The sequence below is a fragment of the Scyliorhinus torazame genome, chromosome 1, assembly GCF_047496885.1.
Source record: "Scyliorhinus torazame isolate Kashiwa2021f chromosome 1, sScyTor2.1, whole genome shotgun sequence".
Lineage (NCBI taxonomy): Eukaryota > Metazoa > Chordata > Chondrichthyes > Carcharhiniformes > Scyliorhinidae > Scyliorhinus > Scyliorhinus torazame.
Genome location: NC_092707.1, coordinates 206,395,847 through 206,420,174, shown reverse-complemented (window position 1 = coordinate 206,420,174; position 24,328 = coordinate 206,395,847).

The following is a 24,328-nucleotide window of genomic DNA, read 5'->3' as shown; positions in this document are numbered from 1 at the left end:
TGGGCTCTTGACAGGAACCAGCCCCCAGCCTTTAAAGGGAATTCCTAAAAATCAGACAGCCTGGGAATATGAATCCTGGAAATGGGACCTGTCCCCCGCCATTTTCAAATAGCGCCCAATCATCCTGACTTGGTGAATATTCATCCCAATGTCGTTGCTGTCACTTTGTCTTTATGGCACTCACTATTCGTCACATAAATGATGACCCAAGGGCCATGAAATAATGAGACATCTGGTTGATAATGTTAATGAATAAAGACACCATTTTGGCATAATTGCCAAAGGGATTTATTCTCCAGCCAACCTGGAGGCCATTTGATAATTGACATCCTATCCTCACACTCTCCTTCCAGCTGGGCTGAACCATGGGCTGGTTGATCTGTGTCTAATGTGTGTTTTAACCTCAATTAACCCTCCTTTACTTCAGTTCAACAATGAATATAATTCTACATAATGTCATTCCAGAACAATACTTGTTTTATTTCAGCATCTGTACATGGCGATACTTGCAACCACAAACTCCATTCCGCTTGACATGAACCAGACTCCTGCACAGTCCGAATGCTCTGGTTGAACCCCCGCATCCTGTTCATGTCAAAATGGTGAATGGTTGACATTCTGACAATTTACAAATCTTAAGTGCGGAGTGTGATGAAGGATTCAACGCTTGCCTGGACAGCTGAGCTGCAATAACAGTCGAGGAGGTCGATACCATGCAGGACAGAGCAGCTTGTGTCACTAATCTCCCCTGCTATTGGGCTCAACATCAACGGCCATTCATCACTGGTGTGTTGTGGCTGCATTAAGTATGTGTGACAGACTGCTCTTTAGCAACTCAATCAATGAGGGATGCAATGAGCTTTGAAAGAGTATGGCAACGAAATTAAGCAGGGCCATGGGGCCAGGGCAAAGAAAGAGGAAACATCAGAAGGATTGAATCCTACTGGACAAGGGAAAGTTGAAGTTGTTGACCAGCTGCTGCTTTAGAGTTTGTGTTATAATTTAATAGGTCGAGATCCTCCCTCGTTCTTCTGAACTCTCGTGAATACAACCCGAACCGTTTCAATGTCTCCTCATACGTCCTTCTCCCCATCCCAGGAATCAGTCTGGTACACCTTCACTGCACTCCTTCCTGTGATGATATGCATCACTGTATATGCACAAGGGGTTAATGTAAATACACTATGACTAAGTAACCACTAGAGGTAGCACCAGAGATGTCATGACACACAGACATGCAGCCAATGGGTCATTACAACAGGACACAACCAATGGGTAATCAGGACACCCAGAGGTGGCATTATCACAAGGGGGCATTACACAACCCATAAAAAAGGACAGGGCACACATGCTCTTTCTATTGCTACAGACACACAACTAGATAGTACATCAGGGTTGATCAGAAGCATCACACCCAGCACGTGGCTTAGAGCAGACTGGTTTAGTTAGATTGAGTTACGACAGTTAGATTAGCAGGAGAGTCGAACTCATTTCAGAACTGTGTTGGTAGTTTGATAAACATATTTAACTCATTACAAAGTCTGGACCTTCCTTTGTCAAAGCATACATCAAGGAAGCAGCTTATGCTACACAAAGAAGCATAACACAACACTTCCAGAAGAAGAACACCCTCAGAGAAGGAGACTCGGACTGCAATGGTTCAAAAAGGTGGTTCGCCATCAATTGTCCTTCTCAAGGACACTTAGAGATGGGCAATAAATGTTGAAACTCCTCAGTGACACTCACATCCCATGAAAGAATTAAAAAGTAATCTGCTCCAAGTCAGACAAACAGTATCCAAATGATAGAAATGGCCTCAGCACTTTGTGAGGTTTGAGTTACTTCTTATGTTTAATGAAACAAAACAATAGGAATGATAAAAAGCTCTAATTATCATGTTCTAACCCATAAAGCGCACAATATTAAGAGGGATTACAAACTGTCTATTACTGCCCAGGGTGAACCCATTTGTAAGCACTTCAATTGACAATTTCTTCTATCCTTCACCTTCCAGCTTCTAATTGATGTCAACATTAATAGATTGGGATAAAGTGAGGAAACCAAGAGCCTTCATGAGATTTGTTTTTCCAATTTAAAATGTAATCAATTTCCCATCAAAAAATTACAGATATTTTCATGACTAAGGCAATTTGATTTCTTCTGGGGAACAGTTAATTCCTCTAAAGACCAGCTTTCAGCTTTCACTTATTTGCATGCATTAGAAATCCATCCACAAAATACATTCCTCCGAGCCGACAAATGCATTTTATATTCCCAAATGTGCTTCCCTCCCACATGTTCCCCCTGCATTCCTGAAGGCACTGGCACTTGTGGGGCATGCCTGATATCTTCCTGCCGTCATGCCATTTTGCAAGTGGTGGAAAAGCTGGCAAATCTGTTCCCCGTCTGGCAACCAATGGAAGCACTTCAGTGGGAAATCACGGCACACTTTCTGAGTCGGTGGGCATTTGCCAACTTCAGGGGTGGTGGGTTTCCTCCCATAATGTGGGAAAGCCCTCCGGGGAAATCCTGTGACCACCCAGTGGGCTCTGGGGATACCCACCTCATTGACACTCCATGATCTTTAGTGGACCTTTTGGCAGCAACAGCTGCCCCTCATGGAAACGGCAAAACATGTGCACCCACGATACCCCTTCCCGATCACCAGGAATGGCTGCCTGGTCCTGACGTCTCCCAATCCCACTCACCTCTCTTCGAGGGCATCCAGCCATTGAGGTACCCTCACCATGCTTCTGCAGCCTTAGCAAGTTCACCACATTGCAGCAATACAAGGAGCACATGTATTTTAGATACCGCAGTAGTATCTTTTCTTCCAGTAACATGCATTTAAAGTAGGGTTTCCTTGTTTAAGAAGAAGTTTTTAAGATCAGGGGGGCGATTCTCCAAGCCCCGCGCCGGGCTGGAGAATCGCCGCAACCGCGCCCCGAGGTGCGGGGCCGCCGATTCTCTGGCACGGATGGGCCAAGCGGCCGCGCCAACACGACAGAGTCCCGCCGGCGCTGTTCATCCCTGGTCGCTGCCGGCAGGAACTCTGCGTGAACGGTCGGGGGGGGGGGGGGGGCGGCCTGTGGGGAGGAGGGGGGCTCCTTCACCAGGGGGGGGCCACTGATTGGGTCTGGCCTGCGATCTGGACCCACCGATCGGCGGGCCGGCCTCTCCCCTCCGGGCCTACTTTCTGGCGCGGCCGGCCCCTAAACACCAACGCCATGTTGAGTCAGGGCCGGCGCACTAAAGAAGTCCCCCGTGCATGCACAGGATGGCGCGGCCCAGCTGCCCATGCGCGGATTGGCGTGGCACCCATTTGGCACCGCGAAAGGAAGCTGGAGCGGCGTGAACCGCTCCAGCGCCGTGCTGGCCCCCTGCAGGGACCATAATCTGTCGTACCCGGGCCCGGTTCGCGCCGTCGTGAAACGCGACGGCGTTCACGACGGCGCGAACACTTGCGATCCATATTGGAGAATCGCCCCCCAGATGTATTGGGGTAGTTAAACTGTCTGTGAGCATTAATTATATTTATGGAGTAATTCCATTCTAATTGAATATATATACAACCTTTGATGTCCATCTTTTAGTCATTCACCTATGAGCACCCAAATTCTTATAATCCCCTCTGATCTTACGTGGAAATTCTCCAACTTTTCCATTGCTAAGGCTGCCACGATGCTCTCTTTAATGAAATAAATAGAGAGCCCTGTATTGGTGACATTTCATAGAATTTACATTGCAGAAGGAGGCCATTCGGCCCATCGAGTCTGCACTGGCTCTTGGAAAGAGCACCCTACCCAAGGTCCACACCTCCACCCTATCCCCATAACCCAGTAACCCCACCCAACACTAAGGGCAATTTTGGCCACTAAGGGCAATTTATCATGGCCAATCCACCTAACCTGCACATCTTTGGACTGTGGAAGGAAACCGGAGCACCCGGAGGAAACCCACGCACACACGGGGAGGATGTGCAGACTCCGCACAGACAGTGATCCAAGCCGGAATTGAACCTGGGACCCTGGAGCTGTGAAGCAATTGTGCTATCCACAATGCTACCGTGCTGCCCTTGAAGGACGTGATGAGTGCCCTTCAAGGTGTGGAGTCAATGGTTATTGTGACTTGATAGGGTGTACCAAATGAACATGAGCATTAAGTATTGTTGGTGCTTTGACGTTACATAGTTTCAATGCTATCTTGGTATAAATCCCATGTTCAATAAATAGTTATAATACAAGATGACCAATGTGAACATTGGCCAATTGTTCTAGTCGAGCGACACTGAACTAGCCACCTGATTTACACCACAGCCAATTTCCAATTTAATTGCGGTTAAGCAACAGCTAATTCGATATCAATCTATTTATACTCGTCGCAAAATTTAAAGTTAACTTCCTTCGACTTATTCAAGGAGTTTCTCAACCGTAAAGCACAAGACAGTGCAAATGTAATAAAGTATTCCACAGATCAATCACCTGATCAGTCACACACAGAGCGCACTCATTGCTCTGCAGCAAGACTTGTTGATGCCGAACTCTGTTTCGGGAAATATAATTAAATCATGTTTACTATGCATGGGGCCAGGGAGATCAAGAACTCAAAAAAGATAAACAATATGTTTAAACAGTTAATGGATGTTAATTGAAACTTGACTCATTTTCTTCAACTAAAGCAGAAATGAAGATATTGGTTGCCTGGAGCAGCTATACAATAGCTCTTAAATTGGAAGCTCATTAAAGAGTGGAATGATCCATGTATATTGATGCGTTGCAGAATGCTACTGTTTGTCTCTGAGGGTCAATGAAGCTTCAAATAGGCAATACATTAGATGTCTAAAAGGTCTCATTCAATTATAAAAGATGGGGTCTCAAAGACAAAAGGTATTGATTGGCGATTCCGAGGCATTGCAGATTCAGGTATGAGAAACTCTTCATTATATGCAGTCACTGAAGCGCTGAAATACTTTTTTTCCAAGGTATCAGCAAACTTGTAATACAAGCGGAGAAACAATAAGAGAATGGGCCTAATTGTCACTCACAGCCGTCAGAATTCACTGGCAAAGTTGTTGCAGCAGACTGACTCGGGTATCATGCGGCAGTAGCCTCTCCCAATTTAAAGGAAGAAAGCCTTGTATTGATATTGCGCATTTCCCAAACTCAAACAATTTAAAGCCAGTCAGCTGCTTTTGAAGTGTCGTCAGTGTTGTAATATGGAAAATGTGGCAGCCAACCTGCACACAGGATCCCACAAACAGAAATGTGGTGGTAGATGCTCCACAGGAATTGTTACAGGCGCTGTTATGATCCTTTCCTTTTCCTCCAAGACAGCCAGATATGTAGTGCTGACAAAGAATATAATAATAATAAGTTTGAATAAAAATGAATTTACTTTACACGACTAAATTTGATTGAGTCCGTACACTGTGCTGAGTAACAGATACTAAACTAATAATACTGAATCTGTAGTACAGTAATCAATATTGTATCCAACTAATAAACTACACAATGACGACCTCGTGCTATGTCTCTACAATCAATTCTCACTCTGCTCTCATCAGCTTCTCATCACGTCCTTCAAGAATTCCTAAAGATGCTGATTTATAGACAATGAAGTAGTAACGCCGTCTAGTGTTTGATTTACACATAGTTTCCGATGTTAACCCTTTATGACACTGGCATGATACATATCATTACATCCCCCTTTTTTTTAATCGCATGTTGATTGTACTATTTCTCCTGAATGTTTTGTTGATGTTGCATATTCTTGATGACTGGCTGAAGATCTGGATCAGGAAGTCTAATGCATGGAAGAGTTGAACGTAATGTTCTGTTCATCAATAGTTGAGAAGGAGATATGCCAGTTGCAAGAAGAGTAGCTCTGTCATTTAGTAAAGCTAGGTTCATGTCATAATCAGAATCAAGAGATTTTTTGAAAAGTTGTTTCACAATGTGAACCCCGGGCGGAATTCTCTGATAATGGGGCTATGTCCCAACGCCTGCGAGAAAGGCTAGAGTGATTCTCTGCTTTGAAGGGGGCTAGCAGGGCCCCTGAGTAGTCCTCGCATCTCCGGCTGCCGATACGGGGCCCTGCACTTCCGGCTGCAGCTACGTGCATGCACGACAGGCGGCCGCCCCACGCAACATGGTGGACTCACACAGCGGGCCGGCCCCGACAATATAGGTCCCCAACAGATTGTCCCCGATTGCGAGCATGGCCGTCCTGGAGGCCTCACCGGTGATGGATCCCCCCGCCCCTCACCAGGGCAGCCGTAGAATGAGTCTGCAGCCGCCACTCCGAGTGCCCGCCGGGTAGAACCATGAGTGAGCCACGCCGGCGGGAACTCGGGCAGTTGTTGGCGGAGAATCGCCGCGGGGGCCTCTTTCAATGGCCCCCGACCGGCTCCGCATCAACCGTGCGCGCACAACTGGCAGCGATTCTCCGGCCCCCTTTTCAACTTTTCCATTTAACTATTGATAGAGAAGACTTGAAGTTATGTGAGCAAACATTATATGCTTTAGCAAATTCTGTCCATTCATAACTATCAAAACAAGGTCCGTTAACTGTCATGACTTTGCACAGTATCCCATGTCTGGCAAAAATTTATTTTGTAGCCTTGATCATGGATTTAGCAGTTAAGTCAGACAGTTTGATGACTTCAGGATAGTTTGAGAAATAATCAATGATTAGAATATAATCACGACCATGAAAATGAAATAAGTCAATTCCAACTTTTGACCATAGAGTCTTTTCAAGATCAGGAGGTCGAAGTGTTTCTTTCTTTTAAGTTGATTGGTTGCGTTGATGTGTTTCACATTCAAGAATCAGGTTGGTTATGCCCTTATTGATGCCGAGCCAATATACTGCCTGTCTTGCTCTTCTTTTGCATCTTTCGATGCCTAAATAACCTTCATGTATTTTCTGTAGTATCATGGGTCTTAGTGTCATAGGGATAATTATACGATCGAGACGGAGTAGGAAACCATCAACAACAGTGAGTTCAGATTGAATATTTCTGAATTTGGAGCAGTGTCCTTTGGGCCAACCGTTGTTCAAATGGTTGATGACACGTAGCAACGTTTCATCTTTGTTTGTCTCATCTATGATGAGTTTAAGTGTGTCATCCAAGGCAGGAAGGGTTTCAGCTCGAAGCTGCACCAGAGCTTCAATGTGCTGAATGAACTCTGGTGGTCGTTCTTCTGAGTTGATAGAATGAGATAGTGCCTCAGCAATTATCAAATCTTTGCCTGGAGTATAGACAAGTTGAAAATCATATTGTCTTAACTTCATTAGAATACGCTGTAGTCTAGTAGTCATATCAAATCAAATTTCATCGTGCAATGGAACAAATTCATCATTCAAATCTTTGTGAATGATGTGAACAAGTGGTCGGTGATCAATATCGCCCGTGAATGTTGGTAGGCCATAGACATAGTCATGAAACTTGAGAATTCCAGTAAGTAAGCCAAAACATTCTTTTTCCATCTGGGCATACCTTTGTTCAGTGGATGTTATTGATCGCAATGCATAAGCAACTGGTGTCCACAAAGAATCATTATCTCTTTGTGGAAGAACTGCTCCAATTCCACTTTGACTTGCATCCGTTCAGATTTTTGTTTCTCTTTCAGGGTCAAGTAAGGAATGAACAGGTGCAGTCGTCAATGTTGACTTTAGATCCATCCATTCTGTGTGATGCTCATCAGATCATGAAAACGTAGTAGATTTCTTGATGAGATGGCGCAAAGCTGTAGTTCTCAAAGAGAGGTTTGGAATGAACTTTCCAAGGAAATTCGCAATGCCTCGGAATCTCAACACTACTTTCTTGTCCTCTGGGACTGTCATCTTCTGAATGGCAGCAATCTTGCCTTCGTCAGGTTGCACACCATGTTCTGAGATTTGATCACCCAGGAAATTTAAAGTTGAGATACCAAAATTGCATTTGGCTCTGTTTAGCTTTAAACCAAATTTGTGTATCCTGTGGAAGACTTGCAGTAGCCTTGCATTATGCTCTTCACGTGTAGATGACCAGGTGAGATATCATCCATGTAAACTCGCATTCCATCGATACCTTCAGTCATTTGTTCCATTGCACGATGAAATATCTCCGATGCTGAAATTATACCAAATGATATTCTGTTGAAACAGTATCGACCAAACGGTGTGTTGAATGTACACAATTTCTTGCTTGTGTCATCTAACTGCATTTGCCAAAATCCTTAGAGAAAATCTTTACATTTGCCATTTTGCTGGTGATCTCTTCACGCTGGGTATTGGATAATGTTCATGCTTTATGTTCTTGTTTGGATCTTTCGGATCTATACAAATTCTTAATTCTCCAGATGGTTTCTTGACGCACACCATCGAACTGAGCCAATCAGTCAGTGCTGTACTCTTGGAGATTATGCCATGTTTCTGCATGCGTGCAAATTCTTGCTTTAATCTTTCACGTAGCGGAGCATGATATCTTCTAGGAGGGTGTTCCACTGGTTTGGCATTTGATTTCAATTGTATCTTATATTGAAATGGAAGAGTACCCATGCCTTCAAAGACGTGAGGAAATTGATCAAGAATTCCTTGAATATCTTCCTGAACAGGCGTAAGAGGTGTACTTGTGCCATAGATTCTTTCAACTAGGTGAAGATCCTGACAGGCTTGTGCACATCAGACCGAAGATCGATTGGATTCAACAATCTCAAACCGTAAGGATATGACGGTGTCGTGATTTGTAACAACAAGATAGCAAGAACACAATGAGGTGATTCTATTGTCATTATAATAATGCAATTGACAATCTGTTTTCTGTATCTTAAGACTTTAACTAAGCTGCGAAAGGTCATGAGTGTTTGTCAAGTTCGCGGAAGCTTCTGTGTCCACTTTGAAAATGATTTCGGAACCATTTACGTGAAGCGGTGTATTCCATTCAGATTCCATGTTAATTGATTGTACTATTTGAGGATTAGAAATAACATTTGCAGTAGCATCCAACTTTTCAATAATTCCGACAAAGAAGGAATCTTTTAAGCAATAAGCATCAAGATCATTATCAGTGTTATCACTTTTAAAAGTTTCCACAGTTGTGCCTACACTTCCTATATTCATGTGTGTCGTAGGTAGATTTGCAGATTTAATTCGTGTTGCTTTAAGCGAAGTTCTGCATTGCACAGCAAAGTGATTGAGTTTGCAATGTTTTGAGCAAGTATTCCCAAGTGCTGGGCATTTTTTATGTGGGTGGGTGTGTCCACAGCATCCACATGTCATGACTTTTAATTTGTCACGCGCAAATTGATTTTGCGCATGCGCAGAACGATCTTCTTCCATCTTGTGTCATTTGGTGAAGTGTGTGGGTCGAGAATGCACGTATGCAAAATGGCTCCATCCAAAACGTGCATTTTTTTGAACTGCGCCACAGCTCCAACACAGTCGATCTCGAGGCTTGTTTTCACACCCTGTTCTTTTTGCAGAATTTCCGAGTATTGACATTTAGACAATTTACTCAACACATTTCAATACCGTTTTCTAGCTTCAGATCTTTATGTCTCAGCAAACATTCCCTGAGCTTTTCATCTATGATCCCAAAACTGATTTCGTCTCTGATCATAGAGTCAGATAAAATAGAGAAGTTACATGTTTGAGCTTTGAGTTTGAAATCTGTTATGAAGCAATCAATAGATTCCCCATTTTTCTGCATTCTTTTCTTGCTCGGAGGTACAGATAGCAGGGATCTGGTCTGATATATAGCAGAGATAAAGGTGTCAGCTGAGCACCGTGACCATTGTTTGTTGGCCATTTAAAAGAGAGAGATTCCTGCAACTGGGAATTGTCACGCTCTTATTTGATCTTATCTCACAGCATGAACTGTGAGATTAAACGGACAAGGTAAATAGGCAATAAAATAGAAGAAGGACAACGTTTTATGGCAGAAATTGCTATTCCCAGGAGTAGGTAACAACAGAATCCAGACCTAAGTGGTTTGATAGAGAGAAGAAAGAATAACTAAAACAACAATGAAATAATTTGGATCATATAGTGCTTTCGAAAGCATTTCAAATTCTTTTCAAGGTCCGGTCACTCTTGTTGAAAACGTATCAGCCAATCTGTGAACAGCAAGATTCCACAAACAGCAATGAAGCACATGGAATAACAGAATGATACAGCACAAAAAGGCCATTCACCCTTTGTGGGCCTGTTAGTTCTTTCAAAGGGCTATCCCATTAGGCCCACTCCCCTTCTCTTTCCCCATTACCCTGCAATTTTTCTTTCCACCTAGTTAACTAATTCCATTTTGAAAGGTATTCATGATTTTGTTTTCACTGAACTTTCAGGTAATGCAATCTAGACCATGACAATTTGCTGAGTTGAAACATTCTCCTCCCCTCACCTCTGGTTCTTTTTCGAAGCCTGTGTCCATTGTTTACTAACCCTTCTGCCAATGGAAACTTATCTACTCAATCAAAACCCTTCACGATGCTGAGCTCATATAAATGTCCCCTGAACCTATTTTATTCAGAGGAGAACCATCTCAGTTTCTCTAATGTCTACATAGTCGAGGTCTTGCACCATTGGTACTGTTCTAGCAAACTTCCATGATCCCTCTCTAAAGCCTTCTCATCTTTCCTAAATACTGAAACTTCCAGATGAGACACAATACTCCAAGAGTGGCTGAGCCAGTGATTTACCAAGGCTGAGCTTGCCTGATCTTGTATTTCATCCTCTATTGATGAGGCCACGGTCCAAAATGCAGTTCTGTAACCTTCTCAACTTCTCCGCTACTTTCAAAGCTCTGTGTAACAACAGCCTGGGTATCTGTCTTCCTGCATCTCACTCCACTTAACTAGTCCCTCCTCATTCACCCTTACAAAATGGGCGGCATGGTAGCACAGTGGTTAGCACAATTGCTTCACAGCTCCAGGATCCCAGGTTCGATTCCCGGCTTGGGTCACTGTCTGAGTGGGTTTCCTCCGGGTGCTCCGGTTTCCTTGCACAGTCCAAAGACATGCAAGTTAGGTGGATTGGCCATGCTAAATTGTCCTTAGGTTAGGTGGGGTTACTGTGTTAAGGGGATGGGGTGGAGATGTGGGCTTAAGTGGGTGCTCATTCCAAGAGCCAGTGCAGACTTGATGGGCTGAATGGACTCCTTCTGCACTGTAAATTCGATGATTCTACGAATCTCTTCATGTTTCCCTGTGTTAAATTTCACCTGCCATGTGTCTGCCCATTTTAAAAAATGCCCTTCTGAAGTCCATTCCTATCTTCCTCGCTGTTTACTAGATTGCTGAGTGTTGTGCTATCTGCAAACCTACAGTTTGCAGATAGCACAGTTCTGCATTCTGGTATTATGAAGGCTGACATTTATCCTCCTTTTTCCAATTCATTTTAATCACTATGGACGGGATTTTCCTTAAAAAAATGGCGAAGTGTCAAGTTATGACTGCAAACCATCGTATTCTCCCCGAGACAAAGCCAGGTTTTCACTCCAGGGGCGAGATTCTCCGACCCCCCGCCGGGTCGGAGAATCGCCGGGGGCTGGCGTGAATCCCGCTCCCGCCGGTTGCCGAAGTCTCCGGCACAGGAGATTCGGCGGGGGCGGGAATCGCGCCGCGCCAGTTGGCGGGCCCCCCCCGCGCAATTCACCGGCCCGGATGGGCCGAAGTCCCGCTGCTAAAATGCCTGTCCCGCCGGCGTAAATTAAACCACCTACCTTACCGGCAGGACAAGGCGGCGGGGGCGGGCTCCGGGGTTCTGGGGGGGGGCGCGGGGCGATCTGGCCCTGGGGGGTGCCCCTACGGTGGCCTGGCCCGCGATCGGGGCCCACCGATCCACGGGCGGGCCTGTGCCGTGGAAAGGGAGTCTCTTTCCTTTCCGCCTCCGCCACGGTCTCCACCATGGCGGAGGTGGAAGAGACTCCCCCCACTGCGCATGGGTGGGAAACTGTCAGCGCCGCCCGGAGATGTCATTTCCGCGCCAGCTGGCGGGGCATCAAAGGCCTTTTCCGCCAGCTGGCGGGGCGGAAATTCGTCCGGCGCCGACCTAGCCCCTTAAGGTTGGGGCTCGGCCCCCAAAGGTGCGGAGCATTCCGCACCTTTGGGGCGGCGCGATGCCCGTCTGATTTGCGCCGTTTTGGGCGCCAGTTGGCGGACATCGCTCCGTTTCCGGAGAATTTCGCCCCTGGTTCATGCCCTCAATGAGAATGAAACTGATTACGTCACCAGTGGGCAGGGCGGGGAAAGTCTCAAACTGAGATTTCCCCACCGCAAATCTTGTTTTAGCCCTCTCACAACAGTTGATGACTATAAAGGGATTTTCACCTCAGATAAATGAGCCCAGAACATCGCGGCCTATACTTTAATCATCCAGAGACCTGGCCGGGATTCTCCATTAAACGATGTCCGAATCACGATCCAGCGGATAATTGTGGGTCAGTAGGAAATCATGGTCGGTGTCGGTCGCCCAATGGAACGCCATGCTCCAGCACCTCGATAGCAGCGTGAATGCATTCCATGCCGCGTGCCGGCGTGGTCATGCAAATAGTACAGTGACAGCCGTTAGCATAGCATTAATGGGACGACCCATTATTCTCCGGGCTTCTCGCAATGCTTTGCCTCCGCCAAGTGGAAGTGATGACGGCGAGGTTCACTTGTAGTATTCAAAATCAGGAAACAGGCGCTGTGGCCGATAAGGGAGATAGGGGAGGTAAGCCACGCTACCAAAGACGCAACGGTGGGCCGCCAGTTGTGCCGCTAGTCAGGGGGCGTCTGCCAGGGCTGGGGAGAGTGGCAGGGTGCGACCAGGAGATGGGTCATGGAGTTGGGGAATTGCTCCCAGGGCGGGTAACAGGGTCAGTGCCCCCTGTGCCAGGCACGATGGGGCCAGTGGTGCAGTGTGGAGGGCAAAATAGGGGTATGAATTTGTGGCGCGAGGACATGTAGGGGCAGGGGCTGCAGTGGAGGCCAGGGCCACCATATAGCCTATTGGACCTGGTTGGGCATGGGACATGCTAACATGTCTGCCCTTTACCCGCCGCTGAGAATAGATTTTTGATATTGAACCAGGAGTGGTTAGCATCAACCTGGCCGCAACCCTGGCAGATGCAGTGAGACTGCAAGAGCAGGAGCAGCTCAGGAAAAACCCTGCCGAACAGGAGCCTTCCTCTCAGGAGCAGGAGCCAGCCAGTGACGATGAAGATCTGGCCACCCAACAGGCTGAGGAGAATGTGGAAACAAAGCGTTGCACCAGGCCTCGCATATACCGGCAGCGCTTGTCGTAGAGGACCTGCCGGACCAAGCGTGCCACCACGGACTGTGGCTGGGTAGAGAGACCATGAAACATCTGTGCCAGATCATGGTGCATCTCGAGCTGCAGGGGAATGGAAGGGGACACCCCTTCCTGGTGGCTTTCAAGGTGATGGTTGCCCTGAACCTTTTTACAACAGGGATCTGTCTGGAACGTCCCTGACCTCCTTGCACAGATGCATCTGTGCCGTTACAGAGGCCATGTGTGCCTGGGTGGCACAATACATCCACCTGGGTATGGACCGAGCCCACCAAGTTGCCCGGGCAGTGGGATTCGCCACCATCGCAGGTTGCCCCAGGTCATCCTACAAGCACCGCCGCATGAGGGGGTCCTGTTCACAACCGAAAGGGGTTCCATTCGCTGAACGTGCAGTTGGTTTGTGACCACCGGCTGCATGTCTGCACTCGATGCCTGCACGGTGCCTTCATTCTAGCACACTCGACGGTGCCCAACACAATAGAGGCACTCTCCCGGGTGAGGGTTTGGTTCCTGGGTAACAGAGGCCACAGACCGACAGGGAGACCTGCTACAAAGATGCCCATGCAGCGACCCTGGAGCATGATTGAGCACTGCATCGGTATCCTGAAGATACGGTTCAGGTGCCTGGATTGTTCTGGTGGGGCCCTCCAGTGCTGCCCAAGGAGGTCTCACACATCATGATGGCCTGGTGGCCTGCTGCGTGCTCCACAACATCGCGCAGCAAAGAGGTGACATGTTGGAGGAGGAGGGTGAACGGCAGGCTCATCTGAGAAAGAGGATGCGGAGGATGGGCAGGACACAATGTGTGCGCCAGGGCCGCCGCGTGTGGGGAAATTTGTTCGCCTCCAGGTTCGCAAACGAGGAGGCCTGGCCACCGAGAGCTAGAGCGTCCATCCCACCCCACACACCACCACGCCCACCCGTCCCTCGCCGCCTGCACCCCTCACTGTGCTTCCCACCTACATCGCTACTGGGTGCTGGCCTTGGGTTGGCAGTATCAGCAGGTCTGCTCCATTTGATGGAGGATGATGACCACCCGCTCTGCAATGAGCCCTGGTGCTCCACATTGTTTGACAGGGTCTGACATCTGCCTTCCCATTCCGTGGGATTTGATCCCATGGTTTTCTGATTCAGGGGTGAGGCTGTTACAAGTGAGTCACTGTTGACATTGAGAAGATGGTGGTGGTCAATTAGACATGGGTAACGAATGCTGGGCTTTCGAACATTGCTCACATCCCGTGAAAAATAAAAACACATTGGAAAGAGGGACATGGAAATTCAGAGAAGGAAAGGAAGAGATGGGTTCAAACTAAATGGGAAATGATGCTCGGTATAAAGAACTTGCAATCAGTATAGAAAAGGTCTGTATCTTGTCAAAGTAAAGGTTGAGAGAGTGGCGCAAAACAAACTACTGCAGATACTAGAAATCTGAAATAGATTAAGAAAATGTTGCAAAGTTCAGCAGATCTATAGCATCTGTGGAGAAAGAAACAGAAATAATGGGCAGCATATCGCTATGGGGCAGATAAGATTCCACCCCCCCCCCCCCCCCCCACAATTGGAAGCAAACTCACATGGAGTCAACCAGTTCTCCCCGGCCAGCCCACCCCACAGTCACAATCAGCTGCGGGCAGGTTGATTTAGGACACAGTGCGAGAACTTCGCCGCCCTCTGTGGATAAAGTCCCACCCTCAACTAATCAGACTGATCGGCAGCTCCAGTGGGGCCGGCAGCTTCCACTAGTGTGCTCTTGGCATTGTCGGAACTGCAACCATGGAAGGCCCATGATCCTAGACGAAGGTAAATCACGTGGCCCTCGGCAGGGAAGGTTTGGGTCATTCAGGGAGGAGACTGAGAGGATGAGGTTGGTGTGTTCTCGAGAGCAGGAGGATAGGTAAAAAGAGGGATATTATCTGCATGGTAGGGTGGGAGGGGACTGCCCCCGATGCAGAAAGGGTCCCCTCGAAAATAGTAACCCGGCCCTTCAAACCCTTTGAAAAATGTTTTTAAAATACTAGACTGCCTACACCCATCCAGCTGCCTTGAGGGCCAGAATTGGAAACCTTTTCAGAGGGTTCGAGGCAGAGGGGAATTGCCCATCAGAACTTCAAACCTCCCAGGCAATTCCCACAGAGTCAGTACATCGGGAGGTCCGAGGGATTTCATTGTGACCATAAGATGTTGGAACAGAAGTAGACCACTCGGGCCATCAAGTCTGCTCCTCCATTCAATGAGATGTTGGCTGATCTGATTGTGGTGAACCACTGTAATCAGAGATGTAAGGTATAACCTGCACTACAGGTTCGCCGGTAGCTCCTGCTGGTTGGCTCCGCCAACGGAGAACTGTATAAATATGCATGACCTCCAGTGCCCTGCCATTTCGCCAGCTGCAGCAGGAGGCCACGTATCTGACTGTAATAAAGCCACAGTTGTACCCAACTTTAGTCTTTGTGCAATTGATCGTGCATCAATTTATTACAGTCAGATTTTCCACAGAATGCATATCCGAATTAAGCCCGATCGCCTGCAGCTGGATCCGCACTCGCCCGACGCCTGGAAAGACTTTGCTCACTGGCTAGCATGATTTGAGGCCTACATCAACGCGGCGGACCCCGCGCCAACGGAGGCTCAGAAGATAAACGTCCTGTACTCCAGACTGAGCTCCAGCGTGTTCCCGTTGATCCAAGACGCCATGAACTACACAAAAGCAATGGAACTCCTTAAGGAACACTACGTGCAGAAGGCGAACACGCTCTTCGCCAGGCATGTACTCGCCACCCGCTCGCAACTACCTGGTGAGTCCATCGAAGACTTCTGACGGGCCCTAATTCCACCCGTCCTGGACTGTGACTGTCAGGCCGTTACGGCCGCTGAACACGCGAATCTCCTCATGCGTCGGACCGCATCCGAGAACGATTACTGGAAGGGGCCACGCTCGAACTGGCGGAGACAAAAACCTTGGCGTTCTCCATGACAGTCGCATCCCGTAACGTACAATCGTACCCCTCCCGCCGCGCTGCTCACCCTTCTACTCCTTCCTACCCCTCCTGGACCCCGCTGACGACCTCGTCAGCCGGGGCCCTACCTTCCCAATACGCCTGCGCCGCACGCCGACCCGCGCACCCCGGGGGTCCCAGCTGCTACTTCTGCGGTCAGCAGAAGCACCCCCGCCAACACTGCCCGGCCCGCACTGCAGTTTGTAAAGCCTGCAGTAAAAAGGGCCAATTCGCGGCTGTGTGCCAGGCCCGCGCAGTCGCTGCGATTGCGCCCGCTATCGACCCCTCCCCCACGCCAGACGCACAATGGGAGCTGCCATCTTCTCCTCCCGGGTCCATGTGCGACCAATGGGTGCCGCCATTTTGTCCCCCTTTGGCCACGTGCGCCCCATGGGTACCGCCATCTTGTCCTGACACCGCAATGTGCGCCCCATGGGCGCCGCCATCTTGTCCCGACCCTGCAATGTGCGCACCATTGGCGCCGCCATCTTGTCCCGCACAGGGTCTCAGGACATCCCGACATCGGAGCCGCACACACTCGCCACCCGAAGCATCCAATGGCAACCTGCTGCTCGCTTCGATGATGCTGGACCAATCTCGCCCGCACAATCTGGCCACCGTGTCGACAACGGTTAAAATCAATGGCCACGCGACCTCGTGCCTGCTGGACTCCGGGAGCACCGAAAGCTTCATTCACCCAGATACGGTAAGGCGCTGCTCCCTCGCGGTCCACCCTGCCAATCAAAGGATCTCCCTCGCATCCGGATCCCACTCCGTCCCGATCCGATGCTTTTGTACAGTCACCCTCACGGTCCAGGGCATAGAATTTAGTAACTTCCGCCTCTATGTCCTTTCTAATCTCTGGCTGCATTCCTGTTGGGCCTGGACTTCCAGTGCAACCTCCAGAGCCTCACCCTCAAATTCAGCAGGCCCTTACCCCCCCCTTACCGTTTGCGGCCTCGCGACACTCAAGGTTGATCCCCCCTCCCTTTTTGCCAATCTAACTGCGGATTGCAAGCCCGTTGCCACTAGGAGCAGACGGTACAGCACCCAGGACAAGACCTTCATCAGGTCCGAAGTCCAGCGGCTGCTTAAGGAGGGTATTATCGAGGCCAGCAACAGCCCCTGGAGAACCCAAGTGGTAGTGGTTAAAACTGGGGAGAAACACAGGATGGTCGAGGACTACAGCCAGACCATCAATCGGTACATGCAGCTCGACGCGTACCCCCTCCCACGCATATCTGATACGGTCAATGAGATTGCGCAGTACCGGGTCTTCTCAACAATTGACTTGAAATCCGCCTACCACCAGCTCCCCATCCGGAAGTCGGACCGGCCATACACTGCCTTTGAGGCGGACGGTCGCCTCTACCACTTCCTTAGGGTCCCTTTCGGTGTCACAAATGGGCTCTTGGTCTTCCAAAGAGAGATGGACCGAATGGTCGACCAGTACGGTTTGCGGGCCACCTTTCCGGCATGACCAGCAGGGCCACAATGCCAACCTCGATAAATTCCTCCGCACTGCCACTCTTCTCAACCTGACCGACAACAAAGAGAAGTGTGTTCAGCACAACCCGGTTAGCCATTCTCGGCTATCTAGTCCAAAACGGACTTCCCGGGCCCGACCCCGACCGCATGCGCCCCCTCATGGAGCTTCCCCTCCCCCAGTTCCCCAAGGCCCTCAAACACTGCCTGGGGTTCTTTTCCCACTACGCTCAGTGGGTCCCAAACTATGCGGACAAGGCCCGGCCACTCATTCAGTCCACCCAATTACCATTCGCGGCTGAGGCACAGCATGCTTTCGCCCGCATCAGAGCACACATCGCCAAGGCCGGGATGCACGCAGTGGACGAGTCACTGCCTTTCCAAGTAGAAAGTGACGCTTCAGACGTCGCTGTTGCCGCCACTCTAAACCAGGCAGGCAGACCTGTGGCATTCTTTTCCCGCACCCTTCATGCCTCTGAAATTCAAAACTCATCCGTCGAAAAGGAAGCCCAAGCTAGCGTTGAAGCTGTGCGGCATTGGAGGCATTATCTGGCCGGTAAGAGATTCACTCTCCTCACTGACCAACGGTCGGTAGCCTTCATGTTCAATAACACACAACGGGGCAAGATCAAAAATGATAAAATCTTGCGGTGGAGAATCGAGCTCTCCACCTATAATTACGAGATCTTGTATCGCCCCGGTAAACTCAACAAGCCCCCAGACGCCCTCTCCCGAGGTACATGTGCCAGCGCACAAGTGGACCAACTCCGGGCCCTACACGACAACCTTTGTCACCCGGGGGTCACTCGATTGTACCTACTCCGTCGAGGAAGTAAGGACAGTCACCAGGGACTGCCGGGTCTGTTCATAGTGCAAGCCGCACTTCTACCGGCCAGACCGTGTGCGCCTGGTGAAGTCTTCCCACCCCTTTGAACGCTTCAGCGTGGATTTCAAAGGGCCCCTCCACTGACCATAACACGTACATTCTCAGTGTGGTCGATGAGTACTCCAGATTCCCCTTCGTCATCCCATGCCCCGATATGACCGTCATCAAGGCCCTCAGCACCATCTTCGCTCTGTTCGGTTTCCCCGCCTACATCCACAGTGACAGGGGATCCTCATTCATGAGCGATGAGCTGCGTCAGTTCCTGCTCAGCAGGGGTATAGTCTCCAGCAGGACGACCAGTTACAACCCCCGGGGAAACGGGCAAGTAGAACGGGAGAATGGGACGGTTTGGAGGGCCGTCCAGCTGGCCCTACGCTCCAGGAACCTCCCAGCCTCTCGCTGGCAGGAGGTCCTCCCTGACGCTCTACACTCCATCCGGTCACTATTGTGCACCGCCACTAATAACACACCCCATGAACGTGTTTTTACCTTCCCCAGGAATTCACATCCGAGGTGTCGCTCCTGACTTGGCTCGCTGCTCCAGGGCCGGTCTTTCTCCGTAGGCACGTCCGACTCCACAAGGCGGACCCCTTAGTGGACAGGGTTCACCTGCTCCACGCCAACCCTCAATATGCTTACGTTGAGTTGCCCGACGGCCGCCAAGATACTGTCTCACTCAGGGACCTGGCACCGTCAGGTTACACCCCAACACACACCCCCACCGCGCCGCCAATATTGACCCCACCAGACCAACCCCTCCCCTTTTCGGCACAAGAGGACAAAGAGGCTTCTGCACGCTCCCGGAGTTTCCCGATGACTGGCCAGCATCAGCACGGCCACCACCGCCATCGGTGCCATTTCCACCACCGCCAGCACCGACTTTGCCGCCACCATTACGCCGCTCCCAATGAAGCACCAAAGCACCGGACCGGCTGAACCTTTGACAGACTCCGGACTGGCAACATGGACTTTTCTTTCCCTACCACTGTACATAATTGCACTAATTGTATGTAGTTTCACATCACCCCCGCTGAACTCATTTTTAACGGGGGGTGAATGTGGTGGACCACTGTAATAGGAGATGTAAGGTAGGACCTGCACTACAGGTTCTCCGGTAGCTCCTGCCGGCTGGCTCCGCCCACGGAGAACTGTATAAATATGCATGACCTCCAGTGCCCTGCCATTTCGCCAGCTGCAGGAGGAGGCCACGCATCGGACTGTAATAAAGCCACAGTTGTATCCAACTTTAGTCTTTGTGCAATTGATTGTGCATCACTGATATAATCCTCAACTCCACTTTTCCACCTTATCCCCATAACCTTCGATTCCAGCCTCGACAGCTCTCTGCAATTTTAACTAATGGGTTAAGAGACATTGCAATTAGTTGTCTCATTTATGTTAAGTATCCATTAATTGACACTGATATGTAAAGGGCTTCAGATGGCCTCTGGCAGGTGGTATGTTTTTAAGAGTTTTGTGCAGAGGCTGTGGAAGTGAAATAAATGGTGTTTGGTGAAAACTCTTCATTTCATAGCAACTAAAACGTTTAACAATGGTAGCAGAGGATGGTTGCTGTGCAAATGTGAAGGTTTGAAAGATACAACTATTCCTGATCAAACCAAGGAGTGAGTGAGAAGGAAAAAAAAAGATACATGGCTGAACCCAGGATAAAGATGGCTGGATATGACTATCCCCCCTTATTTTCTGAAAGGGAATCGTACGACCAATGGAGAAGTGCAGAAGTGCAGTAGTTATGTGGACTAAAGTAACTGCTTTGGGAAAGAGAAAACAAGGTATGGCATTGGCTCTTTCTCTACCATATGGCAGTAAAATCCGAAACAAAGTGCCTTCTGAGCTGGAATTAGAAGAGTTAGACTCAGAAGAAAGTCTGGAGACTTTATTACATTATATGGATAAGATTTATAAGAAAGATGACTTGTTAAGTGCGTATGAAGCATGGTCGGATATTGATAAGTTCCGGAAATTGGAGGATATCGCCATGGAAGACTATATAATGGAATTTGGCAGACTATATAAAACACAATCTGGAATTTCCACAGTCTGTGTTGGCCTTTAAATTATTTGACTGTGCTAGAGTGAGCAACATGGATAGGCTCCTGGTTTTGACAGGAATTCAGTTTACTGATCCATTGCAATATTGCTGGAGTGAATCATTTCATTAGCACGGATGTTGTATCAAGTGAGATACCTTTGCTTCTGAGCAGACCATCGATGAAAAAAGCACACATGAAACTGGATATGGAATAGGATAAGGCAACAGTTTTTGGAAAGACTGTGGACTTACAATTTACACAGTTGGGACACTATTGTATTCCATTACTGACAAGTAATTTTTCAAGTAGAGTGGCTAAGGATGTGTTAATGGCAGTTGAAAATGGGACTTTAGCTGATAAAAAGCTTGTGGTATTAAAACTGCATAGGCAATTTGCACATCCGTCTCCTCGGAGGCTGAAAAATTTATTAAAGGATGCAGGGGTAAGGGATGACAACTATACTAAACTGATAGAACAGGTTATTGACCGCTGTGAAGTTTGTAGGAAGTACAGAAGGACACCAGCATGACCGATAGTAACCCTACCTTTGGCCAGGGATTTTAACGACATTGTGGCCATGGACCTTAAGATCTGGGATAAAGCAAATAATATATTTATTTTGCATTTTATAGATTTAGCAACCAGATTTAGTCAATCAACGATTGTACGAAGTAAAGAAAAGAGAGTAATTCTGGATCAAATCGTGGAAAAATGGATAGGGACAGGAATGGGTCCACTGGCAAAATTCCTTACGGACAATGGGGGAGAATTTGCTAATGATGAGTTGAGGGATATGTGTGAAAACATGAATATCAGAGTTATGAATACGGCTACAGAAAGCCCATTTCGTAATGGCGTCTGTGAAAAAAATCATGCTGTCATCGATGACATGCTCGGAAAATTTTGGCAGATCGACCAAATTGCAGGCTAAATTCAGCTTTAGCATGGGCAGTACATGCAAAGAATTAATTGCAGATGGTTGGGGGCTATAGTCCTTATCAATTAGTGTTTGGTAGAAATCCCAAAAATTCCGTCCATTTTGGATGACCAGCTTCCAGCTTGGGAGGGGACTACAATTAGCTCTGGTTTTGCTGAACATTTAAATGCATTACATAGCAGTAGAAAAGCTTTTTTGGAAGCAGAAATCTCTGAAAGAATTCACAGAGCTTTAAGACATAACGTACGGCCATCAGATGCCGTTTTGCAGCAAGGAGACATGGTATGCTATAAGAGAGACAATTCTAATGAATGGAAAGGCCCAGGGAAGATCATAGGCATAGATGACAAAACAATTATTTTGCAACATGGTAATCAAACTGTTAGGGTCCACTCATCAAGGATAATGGGTACAGATTACAAATTTTCAAATTTAGACAGAACAGACAGATATGACGAGGAACCAGAGTCATCTGGTACGCATGTGTTACAGAACTATGAGGAACAATTAACTGATATAGACAGGGTTTCTGTGGAGGAACACAACACTTCTGGTGAATTAAAACAGGCCATTTTTCCGAAAGGGCAACTGCCAAAAGTTGGTACAAAAGTGACATACTTGCCTGAAGGGTCTAGTCAATGGAAGTATGCAACTGTTATTAGTAGAGCAGGGAAGGCCACTGGAAAGTATAAACATTGGTTGAATGTACAGCATTCAGGGGAAGGAGTCAAGACAATGGATTGGGAAAACAATGTTCAAAAATGGAGGGCACAGAAACGCAGTGCCAGTTCAGATAGTACATCGGATAGTGAACAGCTCCGCAGGAAAAGGTTGAGAACTATTGAAAGGACATCCCACAGCAGAAGGGAAAGATCAAGCAGTAGCAGTACAGAACGAGATACCAGGCGGGAGAGGGGACGTCGTTTGTCAAGATTGCGGAACATGAGTAAGACTACGAATACTAATAGGAGTAGAAGCCCACATGCACGTGAGATTTTGGTGGCTTCAAATAAATTAGATGAAAAAGTTATTAAAGAAGCTAAACAGCAAGATTTACATAGTTGGAGTGAATTTGGGGTATACACGGAAGTACCGGATAGGGGACAAAGAGCTCTATCCCACAGATGGATTTGCATGGAAAAGGTTCTTCCGGATGGAACTTATAAGGCAAAGGCCAGGCTCCTGGCAAGGGGATTTGAAGAAAACTTAGAAGATCAGGATTTAAGGGTAGATTCACCTACAGCAGGAAAGGTTATTTTAAAGATCTTCTTGGCTCTATTAGCCACAAAGGCATGGGAATGCAAATCTATAGATATAAAAGCTGCCTTTTTGCAGGGGCATCAGCTCCAGAGAGACATTTTTCTCCGTCCTCCTAAAGAAGCAGCTAACACAGAAGGGGTAGTCTGGAAGTTGAACGAATGTGTATGTGGATTAAATGATGCATCTAGAGTCTGGTATTTTTCGGTAAGGTCAGTTTTGTTAAAGTTAGGCTGTTGCCAGTTGAAAGCAGATCCTGCAATGTTTTACTGGCACTATAAAGGAAATCTTTCTGGCATTTTTATGATGTATGTCGATGATTTTTTGTGGGGAGGGACTAGTGATTTTGAAGCTATTGTAATCTCTGGTTTGAGGTTGAGGAAAAAATTCAGGGTTGGAAGTCAGGCTTCCGGTGCATTTAAATATATTGGTCTGGAAATTGGACAGACTAAGTTAGGGGCAACTTTACGTCAGCAATCGTATTTGGAAAGCATCACCCCAATAGCAATTAGTCGTGGCCGAGTTTCACAAAAAGACGCAATGGTTTCAAAGATAGAAAAAGAGCAACTGTGAAGTTTAGTTGGGCAACTGAACTGGTTAGGTAGACAGACTAGACCGGACGTGAGTTTTGATGTCTTAGAGTTGAGTACAAAAATGAATGATCCCAAAGTGGAAGACATAATAGGAGCAAATAAAGCGTTGGCCAAACTAAAAATGCAGGAGTGTGTTTTGAAGTTCCCGGTTTTAGGTGACCTTAAGCACTTGAAACTCATAGTTTATAATGATGCGTCCTATGCAAATCTATGTGATGAGGTTTCAAGCGCAGGAGGTTTTATAATTTTCCTTTTGGGGAACAATGGTAAATGTTGCCCACTTGTCTGGGAAACAAAGAAAATAAGGAGAGTGGTAAAAAGCACTTTGGCTGCTGAGTCGTTAAGCCTTGTAGAGGCGGTGGATATGGCTTTTTATATAAGTATGATATTGACAGAAATTTTGGGATATGGGGATTTGGGTAATATACCTATTGACGGTCACATTGACAATAAATCCCTGTGGGAAAATGTGCACTCTACAAAAAGTGTCAATGAAAAGAAGTTACGGATAGACATCGCAAGTTTGACGCAGATGTTGGACAGAGGGGAAATTACAAAAATTAAATGGGTCGACAGAAGCTATCAACTGTCAGACTGTTTTACGAAAAGAGGGGCGAGTTCACAGAAACTTTTGGATATTGTTAATGAAGGGCGCTTGTTTCTGTGACTGTTTTTCTTTCTTTCTCGTCCAAACAAAAAAAAAAGGGGGGGGGACATCATGTGTGTGTTTTTGAGTATCTTGAAATTTTGTTTTCACCTAATTATTTTTTTTCTCCAAGGAAGGGGAGACTGTTAAGTAATGGGTTAAGAGACATTGCAATTAGTTGTCTCATTTATGTTAAGTATCC